Below are 13,659 nucleotides of genomic sequence, written 5' to 3'. Positions count from 1 at the left end.
GAAATGGCATCACCCTTATTGGATTTGACAAAATTGCGCTTTAAGACTCGATCACCAACAAAGAATCGCAGATCTCGTTTCCTCAAATTATAGTGCTGCTGGTTCCTTAGGTAAGAAGTTTTTAACTTCTTCCTAATGTCTGCGAAAATATGAGGTAACGTCTGGAGATCATCTAAGCGATGAAGTTTCTCAGATATTTGAGGAAGATTTTCGGAATTGTCTGAAATTACACCAAAATAATCACCTGATAAAGCCACATTCCTACCAAAATTCAAATATGCTGGAGAGCACTGGGTAACTTCATGGACAGAAGTCCTTATGGCTTGAGCTATGGAATGAATATATTGATCCCAAGCTCTGTGATCAGGGTAAGTATAGGACCTTAGAGCTGTGACAATACTGCGATTTACTCTCTCAGTATGATTTGCTTGTGGATGGTAGGCAGCATTATAAAAGGTCTTTTGAACCTTATATTTAGCTAGAAGATCTTTAAAGGCCTTCGATACAAACTGAGGACCGTTGTCACATGACACAATTTGAGGAACACCATACACCAAAAAGACTTGTTCCTCCAAATATTTTAAAATTGCTGGAGTTGTGGCCTGGCGAAGGGGACAAACTAAAGGAAATTTAGTGAAATAATCCACAACTACCAGGCAATAGGTATTACCCTTGTAACTCCGAGGATAAGGTCCAATGAGATCCATTGAGATCATCTGCCAAGGAAAATTTATGTTCCTGAAGGAACCCATAAGTCCAGCCTGTGGTAGGTTACTTGGTTTACAAGTAGCACAAACCATGCATTTAGAAATGTACCTTTTTATAGACTTCCGCATACCAGGCCAATAATATAATTCGGCAATACGGTGATAAGTCTTATAAAAACCAAAATGACCCGCCGTAACTTCATCATGAAACATATGCAGAATATTTTCCCTATTTGGCGTAGGTACAACTATTTTCCACTCCGACATATTGGATAAGGACTCTATCGGACTTAAGATGTGTTTGTACAGAATATTATTCTCTACCTTAAAATCAGGATATTTTTGTGGGTCTTGAGTAACCCTATCAATCATATTCTGATACCACATATCAGGACTTAAAGAGGACAGATCTAGGACATTAATATCATGGACACGTGAAAGAGCATCTGCGACCACTACCCCGTTTGCCTTTCTATGGACAATCTTATATGAATAGGCAGCCAGTTTGCATATCCATCGAGAAAGCCTCTGTGAAGGGTTTTTCATACTATGAAGCCATACTAAGGAACTATGATCAGTAATTATAGTGAAATTACGACCTTCCAGATAATAACGAAAAGCTTCTAACCCATGGATGATAGCTAAGAGTTCTTTCTCCGTAGTTGAATAGTTTTTCTGGGCCTTGTTCAACTTCTTACTAGTGTACGCTATGGGGTGTTCGGAGCCATCTTTCAACTGAAATAATACGCCTCCAGAAGCTGTATTAGAGCAATCTGTCATTAGATAAAAATGCTCATCAAAATTAGGTGACATCATAACCGGAGCGCTCGTTAAAGCATCTTTAACGCGCCTAAAAGCTTCGTCAGCCTCAGGAGTCCAAGTAATGGTCTGTCCCTTTTTCCTGTTCTTCAAAAGATCAGTAAGAGGTGACAACAAAGTAGAGTAGGACGGTACAAATCGCCGATAATAGCCACACATTCCCAATATCCTACGGACTTGGGTGGTGGTCTTTGGTATAGGAAAATTTTTGATAGCAACTATTTTCTCAGGATCAGTCCTCAGCCCCTGGTTATCCACAACATAACCCAAGAACTTAAGACTAGGGCGACAAAACTGACATTTATCCAGATTGACCGTTAGATTAGCTTCCTTAAGACGTAAAAATAACTTATCTAAAATTTCCATATGAAGGGAAAAATCAGGAGTGACAACCAAAATATCGTCTAAATAATAGAAAACATAGGGCTCTAACGGTGGACCAATGACTAAATCCATCAGACGACACATTGTCTGAGGAGCAGAAACAAGACCGAAAGGCATGGTGACAAACTGGAATAATCCTTTACCACTGACAGCAAAAGCAGTATACTTCTTGCTCTCTTCACTCAGTGGGATCTGTAGGAAGGCCTTAGACAAATCAATAGAAGAGATGTATTTGGCATTCTGAAGTTTGCTCAAAATCACATCTATTCTGGGGATAGGATAAGCATCCCTGTTAGTTGTGATACTGTTTAGTTTTCGACCGTCAAAGCAGATCCTGAAGGATCCATCCTTCTTCTTCGTTAACCAGAGCGGAGAACAGTAGGACGATGTTGAAGGTTCTATGATATTTAAAGCAAGCATCGAATCTACTTCCTTTTCTAAATCTGCCTGCCAGGCTTGAGGTATGGGGTACTGATATAATCTGAAAGGAGTGGGATTTCCCACTTCGATAGTGTGAGAGATTAACGACGTACGACCTAGTTTGTCTTTTGAAGAAAGAGTAGTAAATTTAGAGATCATACTCTCTAATTGCCTTTGTTCAGAGCTTGATAAACTAGCAAAATCGTGAATAGCACTAAGGGTAGATAAATTAAATTCAGATATGGAAAAAGAAAAATCAGAACAACTTAAGGTACTATTGAAAGCATTGAAAAAGTCCATACCTAAAATTATAGAATTCTGCACGGAAGGAATAACATAAAATGTAATTTCCCTACATAAATCTGCCACTGTGATTTTAATTTGGAGTTTGCCCGTAATGGACTGAACTGTACCATCTGCAGTAGATACTTGCAAAGATGAAATGGGCATAATGGGAATACTAGAATTTTTCAATAAATTTAACGAATGTGCCCCTATCAATGAAATATTAGAGCCACTATCTAACAAAGCTAAACACGATTGTCCTAAAATTTGAATAGGAAGATATGGCCTATTATCATTTTGTTTCCTAACTAATAACGAATTAATATCTAGATCTAAAGTATTTGGTTGTCTACAACCGTTATATGGAACTAACCCAGACGTATCATCATCATTAACAAAACTAGAATCTAATATAGATAATGGAACCACATTACTATCACAATTATTATTGTTACGTTGAACACTACCAATCAAAGAAGCGTTTGTAAATGACCATCTGTGATCATTTGAATCAAGCGAATCTAACGTATTATCTATAGAAATAAATTTCTGGTTTAATTTTGTTTTGTGGTGTGTGCTGCTTTCTTGAACGACACCCCTTTCCCTTTTCGTGAAGATGGGTTTGGGTTGCTGGATGTGCTTGGTCCAGCAGTTTCGTTTGACGATGGGGTTTGATTCCCTGATTGGATGTTGGACGGAGAAACGTTCAGGGGACGGACCTCCGACGTGTCGTTTCCCGAACACTTAGAACAGTTTCTTTTAAGGGTGTTCTCTCGGCCACAACCATGGCAGAAAATACGATTTTGAGGAATCCCACAATTGTAAAATGGGTGACCAGGCTGATCACAATTCCAGCAGACAAGAGAACTAACAACCGAAACATTATGTTCATGACCCTTATTTAGCCAAGAACGTTGCCTAAAGGAAGTTGGCTGAGAAGAAGAGTTAGAAGAGGATCGAGATGTGGATGGAGGTTGAGAAGACCAGGATAACGTTTCCTCCAAACGTTTGCATTTTATAGTAAGGTCATCAATGTTCTGAATGTCCATAAGAGCTAATTGTTGATGATAAAAGGGCAATAGACATTTAAGGATGATTTTAATTTTAGCTAAATCTGACAAAGGAGTGTCTAAACGACTACACATACCTAATATAGTATTAATAAACATAGTAACAGATTCCCCAGGTTTCTGCTTATGATTCTTAATTTGATCTAATAAATCATCCTGGAATGAATACGGAAGAAAATCCGACTTCAACTTTTTAATCAGATCAGACCAACAAGAAAAATTACCCCTGTTATTCATAAACCATGTAAAAGCGGTCCCGGTGAACAACTCAGCAGAAGCAGCAAACAAATCCTCTTCAGAAACACCTCTAGATATTCGAAGACATTCAACCCTTTCTAAAAATGACATCACATCAGTGTGCTGTTTTTCACCTGAAAATGAAATACCCCATTTGTGTACTTGAACAGGTTTGGAGTACGTAAAGCTAGGTACATTGACTGAAGCATTAGGAGTAGAGGTAGCAATGGGGTTAACTCTAGAATCAAGTTCACCCTCTAGTGTTAATATTTTAAGAGAAACAGACCTCTTGAACGGTTCCTGTTCTTCAGAAGGACAGTGTAGCAAGTGTACACGGGCAGAAATATGGCCTAGACGAGATGTTAATCGCGCATACTCTGTATCCTTTACAGTTCCCCTAAACTTTTCGATTTTTTTAGACAAGCTGTCCAATGTTTCAGTGATTCCTTTTTGTTGTTCCTCAAAAGGAAGGGATACAGCTGAAATTTGGAGAAAACTTCTATTGCCAGCTTCTTGTTTCAAAGCACCTCTCAAAAGATTGCGTTTTTTATCGACAGTTGTCGACTCCTCTGGCATTATGTCCCGAATCTTTAATTCATAATCCAATTCATCCACCAGAAGATGTTCAGCTTTAAAAGCACACATGATGAGAGCAAAGTTATTGACAAATAGTCCAAAGAACAGAAATATGAAAAATATGAAAATATGAAAGTTTGCACGCAAAATATATATAATATAAACCGAGAAAATATCAGCAACACACCAACAAAATCAAAATAGCCAGCAAAAAAAAAAAATATATATATAATGCAGTATATAATCTAATAAATAAGATCAAATAAATATATAAGATCAAATAAATGGATAAATAATCCAATAAATATTGTATACTCAAGTAAACCTACTACCTAAATACTGGAAGTAACTTTTTTTATTTATATGTAACTTACCACCACTCTAGAAAAAATATATATCTATAATAATAATAATAATAATCAACACTTAGTTGTACCTCCAACTATACCACTATTGACTGAAGAAATAAAATTGTTATATGAATTATATTATTAATAGCAATATTAAATATAAGTTCCCAATAAAAATTCAAAATCTAACCCAGAATGTAAGCTGCACAAACATATACTATAATGAGGTCCCAAAATATAAACAAAAATCAAAACAGCGTTTAAGAATACCTGATATGTATCAGAAATTAAAAATAAAATAAATAAGTAACAATATGTGTATAGGATACCAAACGGAAATAACAAAGAGATTTCAGATAAAAGAGAAGAATTGACCTAAATGAATACTGTCTCAGACCAAAAATAAAGCCACCACGTTGGAAAGCCGATGTAACAACTAGCTGATGATTTTCTGTTGGAGTGAATGAAAAGGGAGTGGTAAACTCCAACAGAAGTAGTAAAGAAGAAGATCTACTTAATGTAGCCAAAGGACAAAAATGTGTGGCTTCTCCGTTGAAGAAGCTGGAGTAACTAAAATACAACTTTGTAGTAGTATTTGTATGGAAGGATGCCAAGACAAAGAATATCGAATTGATACAGGACTAGAGATGAGAAATCATTAATAGATAGATATAACTTGAATGGCTAGCTAAATATGTATGAGAAGGGCCACTTGACACTCAAGGAAGGATTCGGCCAATTTGCACGGCTATTTTTGGCCAGACAATAGATTAAAGGAAGTGACAATGATGGCTCGAAAAGAAGATATGAAGATAATGTTCAGAAAATAGATAGAGTAAATATAATAATATACTGAAAATAGAATGAATTTTTGGGCGCCAGAAGAAGGATAACTAGGTTAACGCTCTTCCAGGTATTCTACGCTGCTATAGAGTATGTTAAATTTGTAGTACAAGTATGTGAAAAGTTATTAAAGATTATTAAATTATAAAATATACTACTAAAAATAAAGGAGTAATAAGAAAAAAAAAATCACCATAAATGTATATTTATTGAATGTAACTACTAGATCTTTTTAACAACCTCTGAGTTAGGACAAGTAACTAGTGTGTAACTCTAACATGACAGGAAAAAGTGATACTAGTGAAAGTCAATTACAAAATCATCATACAACTATGATCTAAGAATACTCTTTATAAGGTTAGAAAAACTGACTACGGGTACCTCTAATACAGGAAGTACAACTTACAACTAGGTTAGTAGAACCCTCACCAAATAATAATTGTACGTTTATAATACGTACACCTTAATTAAATACTACCTGATACTATATATAACATATAAATACCTCACTGTGAGTGGGACAGGCACAAGCCTTATTGAATAAATAAACCTACGAGTGGATACACAGATCCTTTTCCTAACTCGTGGTTTATAATAGTAATAATAACAAGTGAAACCAAAAACTAATCTGAGGGATTAGAATCCAGAAGTTCATATGAATTTAATAAATTAAAGTTAAAGTTAAATAAAGTTAATAAGTTAAAGTTAAGTAAAGTTAATAAGTTCAAGTTAAATAAAGTTAATAATTACAATTTTGACTAATATGTGAAGTTAATTTTTAAAAATTTAATTAAACATATACTAAAATAATGGAATGAGTTTAAATAATTATACAAAAGTGGAACACAGCCTAAAAATAATCAAGATAAGAGTACCGACTACTATTATCAGGGAAAATATCTGAGCTCAGAAATTTATACCTTTATAGATTGCAGAGTGTTGGGAAACGCTATCAATTAAATATTATGTTGTAAAGAAAAAAAACCTATAAAAAATATAAAGCAGGAAAAATGTGTGTGCAATTGAACTATAAAAAAAAATGTACTAAATATCACAAAACCAGTCTGTCTTTAATAAGAGCACAGTAAATGTTCCCAAACAAACCACTCTTTCCTAATCTTGAAGTTGATGTAATGAGCACCCAAGGGTGCTAACTCTCGCTAGCAGCTGTCCTGCTGGAGGTACAGGAGAGGAAGACTGGTAGAAAGCAGCTGAAGGTACTCAAAACTGTTGGAAAGCAGCTGGAGGTACTCAAAAAAAGAAAATGTGGAAATAATCCAGGCTGGTCGCCTATTGATTGTTTCTCTCTGTGTGGTCTGGCCTTGGTGTTGTTGTAGGGTGGCTTTAAGATTTCATGGTAGGTGCTAAAAAAAACAGTGTGGTGTTACTACCAATCTACCAATGTCAAAAAAAAGAAGCAAGAGATACGAGGAGGTGTTTTTATTCCTATGGGAATAAGAAGAAATAGGTCATTAAGTCCAAAAACTTGAATGACTAGACAGCTTGACCTTTTATCAGGTTGCTATCAGATGACCTTGGTCAAATAACACAAGTAATTTCCAATTGAAATACAAAATATAATTACTGTGAAAGAATATTTTATTATAATATATACACCGGTATATAGATATATTATACAAGGATGAAATATAGTAAGACTAAGCGATGGATACTTATTTGATCATCGTTCAAAAGATAGGAGTTCTGTAGACTTGAAAGGAATATAAAAAATGGAGTTTAAATTAGCTCTATTTTCCAACTGGAAGCACAAATTAACAACGAATATTGAATTATCTCTAGATGAGTTTGATCCATGAAAATAAAACATAAAAACCATGAAAATAGACTATGTGAAACTTAGTTAGCAAATGTCAAGGACTTCCAAAATGGCTGAATAAAATACTTAATAAAATGTGTATTTACCGGGGTAGAACTCATTGGATATAGTATGCTCTAAAATTCTTCAAATCCACTGCTGCTGGATAACTTCACTATACTTTTATTGTAATATTTAATCAATTTGGAACTGAGAATTAGAGGTGAATAATTGAGTCTAATGACCCCGCACACTACGATTCAGACCGAACACTCGAGAAACAATGGCAATCCAAGGCTCACGTTCACAGCTGAATCCTTCGTACCCCTCTACTAAGCATTGGCTGTCAAAGTGGGGAAACCAATGTTGCCACGTTTTAAATGTGACGTCATCAAGCATTTAAAAATTCTGAGATGGGTTTAAGTTCTATTTGAATAAACATTGAAAGAAAATAATTCTGAAAATAATTAAATAATATTTTGGATAGTTAAATAATATCTTCCCATCAATAATCGATTCTATAAGGGGCGGAACGTCACATATTAATCAACTTTTTTTTCATACGCGGGATCCAGACCTAGTAGTATTACTCAATTAATTTATAAAGACTTTATTTATTTCTTTATTTGCGCAAATTAAAATATGGGACGTTGTTACAAGAAATGTGTTACTGAAAAGCGAAGAAATAGACGGTTAGCTCAATTGAAGTAAGTACTTTTTTACATAAATCAAATTAATTACTTTTGTATTTTTCAAATTAATTTTACATTTATAGTGAAAATATAATCTATAAAATCTATTGGTAAACCAATAATTTTCGCATTAAATTTTATTCTCGTTTAAAGAAGTAAACTATATGTTGGATTGTTGGAAGTTTTTGCCGATTGTAGATATGTTTGTGGTCATATCAAATGATCACATCAAATGATTTATTACTATGATCACTACAAAGCGTAGCACCAGCCGTGTCTGTATTACACCAATCGTGATAGAATTATTAGTTTTCCATGTGCTTGTGATTTGTGAATTCACATTTTTACGTACCAAATTATTAGAATTGTACATGAGTAAAAATGAGTGACTCAGAGCCGAAGCGACAAAAGAGTTACGCGAGGATAAAAATGAACAATTGTTAATTGTTAATCTTCTTCACAATTATTAAATTTTATTTGATAAAAGAATGACCCCAAAAATTAAGAATCTTCTTCTTAGTTTGTAAATTTTTCTATGACACATTCATAAATGCTGCCATATTGTAACAAAAAAACACCTACGCCGACGACGTCCACCCACCAACTTCACTTAAACTGAAGCAAAATACTACTAAACAAGCACATACTTCAAAAGCGTAGTACATTCTTCTATGTAGGCTGGTAAATAGTAGCAAATACTACGGAGAAAAGCAAATACTTTTTAAGTGTAGTGAAATCTTCAAAACTGTAGTACGTACTTGAAGCAGTTGAAGCATTAGCATTTACTACATTTTATGCCTCCATGGGCACTTTACTTTATAGCTAAACTCGTACCTATTTACGGTTATCGGAACAAACTCTTATAAAATAATACTTTTATTTGAACGACTTGAAATACTTGGATTTTCCATAAATAATATATAAACAATAAATAACTTTTTATTAATTGTACGCCTTAACCTTTAACTATACGCGCTGGCGTACTTTGTACGCCAGATATAAGAATTCTACTGGAAATATATTTAAAAATTTAATTTTTGACCTTGCTTATTTTTCTAACCTATCACTGGAATGTGCTTTACAATTTGGTTTTAGTTTCGTTATAATCGGCGTTCTGGAAAGATCGTAATTTACATTTTATTATTTGTTGTTTCCGGTGGTGGTCAATATACCCCAGGATTATATTACTATAAGTCGTAATATAGGTACATATTTATTTTAATTGTTTTTTAGTCATTATGGCAAAAAATATATTTTTCTTTGTAAACAATACTTTTTCTCCTGTAAAAAATCACATTTAAAAAAATTTTTTATTAGTAATTTTATTTATCATGGAATCCAGTTATTCCATGATTCCAGTTATAAATCCCAATTGGCTTACTGAAAAGGAACTCCAAGTATTCACTGATGCCGAATAAGGTTTATAAAACAAACAACTAAGTGTATTTTTTCAAAAAAAATTAAACAAATCCGCTGTTTTTAAGTGTATTTTCTTGTGGCGTACAAAGTACGCCACGCGTGTAGTTTTGTTATAACTTGATGCGCGGGTAGTTAAAGGTTAAATCAATTATTATTTTTCAAATACACTATCAATACTATTTAATAAACAACTCTTTGATTGATTTTATTATCATCGTAAAAGCGTTAAAAAGCAGTAGCAGAATGAACTGCTATATCAAAATAGCGGGTCGGCCACATCTCTACTTGTCACTGTCTTGAGTCTTGTCATAACATTATATTCGAATGAGTGCATTGTATGACAAAGATAGCGAATGTTCGATTTCCACGGACATGGTGTCCATTTTTTTCGAATCCTGAAAAAACTAATAAATATTTTTAAAACATTTAAACACAAAATGAAAGACTAAATTATTATCGAGGGCCGAAAGTCCCTTAGAATATATAAGAAGTTTCTTTCGAATGAGATATTTGAAATTAAATATTACGCTACATTTTCTCTTAGTTTTTCACCCCTGTAACTTATTAAAATAAACATTATAGAAGTTCTCAGGGACTTTCGGCCCTCGCTAATAATGTAATCTTTCATTCTGCGTTTAAATTTTTCAAAAATACTTATTAATTTTCTCAGGATTCGAAAAAAATGAATCCCCATTTGAATAGCATTGCAGCCGAAAATACGTACCGATCTAATATACTTTTATAACGTTCATTTGTTTCAAAGTATCTTTATACGTTCTCAAGATGTAGGTAAATTAAAAAGTTATTAACTGATCTTACTCTTAAATACAATATAACTAACAATTAATTTGGTACAGGAAAGTTGCTGTGGTAGAACAATTATTAAATTTGGTTGTTTATTTAATTTAGTAACTAATTTATGCATTCATTAGTATGGTAAAATATTTTTTGTAAAATAATTTAAAGTTATTAAATTCAATGGAATTGTAATAGCATATGATTTATTTTAATCTTTAATTACGTTTTTATTTTCATATTTGATATTTTAGTGTATGTTTCTAAAACCAAATTATAATTATTTTTTTTGCAAAAAATGTTTTAATAAAAAATCCGCAAAAACGTAAAATCTATAGTTTTTTTTAAAATATCTACAAAACGAAATATTCTAGGTACATACAACCTTAAACCAAAAGAAAGGTTGTAATATTTACTACAAAATGCAAAACTAATATACAGGGTATCCCATTTAAAAAAAATGAGAAAATTTTGTATTTGCAAATAGTGATCACACTGTATATTTTATGGCTTAAAGTAAAAGATATTAAATTATTTAAAAATAACACTATATTATAAAAACTTCACCTATCACTTAAATTTTTATTACCTTGGAAACATAATCCACAGCCCTATAAATATTACCATTTTCTCAATAAAAATGTAAATATTTCGAAAATTAACTTTAGGCCTATAAGATCTTATACAATTTTTTTATATTTTTAAATAATATATTCAAAAATGATTTAACATATAGGGTGTTCCATTTAAAAAATAAAACTTTGGTTCATACCGCCGTTCTCACTCACCCTGTATAATCTAAAATAATTTTAAATTATACACGTCTTTGATACACATTAGTTTTGTTATAAACATTTTTTTGTATATCTCATAGTTTAGCCGTAATCAAAGAAAACCAGAGGTTTGGCGCACCCAGTACATGTCATACGAGTGCCATACCGAGTGCCATACGAGTGTCATACCCATCTGGGTGTGATGATGTAATCGATGATTTTTTTAAATGGGAAGGGGTCGTGTGCTAGATCATTTGAAAGGTCATTCAATTCTCTATTTAGTAATATAAACATTTATAAATATAATTATTTGTACAGGGTGTCCAAAAAAAAATTTTTTACTAAATTATTTGACAAAAAAAAGAAGAATTTATGTAATTTATTAAATTCAACTATTTTTAATGGGAATAAGACACAATTTTACCAAAAAAATGATTTTATTAACGTTTCGAAGCCCAAATCGGGCTTCGTTGTCAAAATACAAAATACTACTAAAAAATAGTAGTATTTTGTATTTTGGCAACGAAACCCGATTTGGGCTTCGAAACATTAATAAAATCATCTTTTTGGTAAAATTGTGGCTTATTCCCATTAAAAATAGTTGACTATTAAAATGCCACAAGGAAATAGCTTCAGAACAATATTATTAAATTCAAAATACATTTTACTGTTGTCCAAAAACAAGAAAAATGTTTATTTCACAAATAAACGTTGCTTTTCAATTTGTAAAGCTCAAAGCAATGTTTATTTGTGAATTAAACATTTTTCTTGTTTTTGGGCAACAGTAAAATGTATTTTGAATTTAATAAATTACATAAATTCTTCATTTTTTTGTCAAATAATTTAATTAAAAAAATTTTTTTGGACACCCTGTACAAATAATTATATTTATAAATGTTTATATTACTAAATAGAGAATTGAATGGCCTTTCAAATGAGCTAGCACACAACCCCTATTCTCATTTAAAAGAAATCATCGATTACATCATCACGCCCAGATAAATGATGTCACTAGTACGACACATATGCCAAAATGTCATAATTTAAAAGCAAAATTTAACTTGTTTTGGGATTCTTCGTTAAAGTCGCCGGTTTATGAAATAACGAATTTATTCCTTTCATTTGCACCATACTGTATAATATATTCTATACAAAGAAGGAATAAACCTGAAGACTAAATTGAGAATTTACGGAAACAACTGTATTCGCTACAACTTTCGGTGCCCAGTAGACAGGAAACGACTTGAGTCAAATACAAAGAGGACTTGATTCATTCAGTAAATGATTCATTGACGATTAAAATTACTTGCCAAAGCAAATCGGTGATAATATTAGTCTTATCTACTTTGTGAATGATATTGCATTACATGTGATTTCATAAATTTTTTATGTACAATATATCTGAATGTTGATTAGTTTATACAGAAGTGCTGTCCACACCCGTCCAGCCGGTCACATTCTAGTAAACCAGTGCCGTGTCGAAAGGGTTAAACATATACTAGCAAATCATTGATGCAAAGCAAAAATTATTCAGCTAAACTAACAGCCATATAGATTTATTCATAAGAAAGATTTTAACAGAAATATGAAAGAATAATTAAACAAGAAAGTATAAAATAATATAAAAAAACGAAGACCAAGGAAAAGCCGGAAGCAAAAATAAATTAAATAATTGGCTCAGTATTTCAAAGCTTCACAAAGGATATGTGAAGATGTTGAATCCCTCAAAGTGACGATACTCAAAATCTGTGTATATTTTCATAATGTGCTTAACTCAGGGTAACCTACACATGTTCTGTAGATATTTGGGAAATATGAGTACATCAGTGCCCTATACAATTACTTACATACTCCGGTAAATGTTTTCATTAGTAAGGATCACTAAAAATGCGTAAATTTTTTGGACTTAGCCTAAAAATTGGAACAAAGGCACAATTTTCATGTTTTTTGTTACGGAACAAACAAAAAGTGTAGAAATGTTTAAAACAATTGAAAAAAAAATTATAAAATATGGAAAATTTAAAACTAGCCAGATTAAAATGCTATCAAAGTACAAAATACCTTTAGTTATTATAACATATATAAACAAATTATAAATACCATTCATTATTTTCGCATTAAATTATACAAAAATAAATAATATTGTAAAATGGCCAAAAATTCATTGTTTGGAAAAATAAGTCCAGCGCGCTTGCACACAATATAGGATATTCTGATCATGTTCAATGTTGCCAAATGTACATTTGTGTTTTTCGGAGTAACTATTGAACTTAATTTTAATAAAAGTTATGTATTATTATGAGTTTTTTTTGGGGATTACATAATTATTCGATTAAACTTTCATCATTAAATTGTATGTTCTGTTTTATTTATTAAAAAGAACTCATAATAAAAGTTTCTTCTCAGAATTAGATTATTAATGTTTCGGCCAATATCAGCCTCAAAACTGAACATGCCGATATTATTCTTTGAA

General features: G+C 32.2%; 1 protein-coding gene across 1 annotated transcript in view; it reads right to left on the bottom strand.

Annotated features, from left to right (window-relative positions):
• The window catches only part of LOC126884543 (RNA-binding protein NOB1), a 40,436-nt gene that overhangs the window by 25,143 nt on the left and 1,634 nt on the right, over positions 1 to 13,659 (bottom strand). The gene's annotated exons all lie outside the window — the stretch shown is intronic.

This window comes from Diabrotica virgifera, chromosome 5 (genome assembly GCF_917563875.1).
Source record: "Diabrotica virgifera virgifera chromosome 5, PGI_DIABVI_V3a".
In the NCBI taxonomy this organism is placed as follows: Eukaryota; Metazoa; Arthropoda; class Insecta; order Coleoptera; family Chrysomelidae; genus Diabrotica; species Diabrotica virgifera.
Note: the sequence above shows the minus strand (reverse complement) of the source record. Positions and strands in the feature narration are given on the sequence as shown.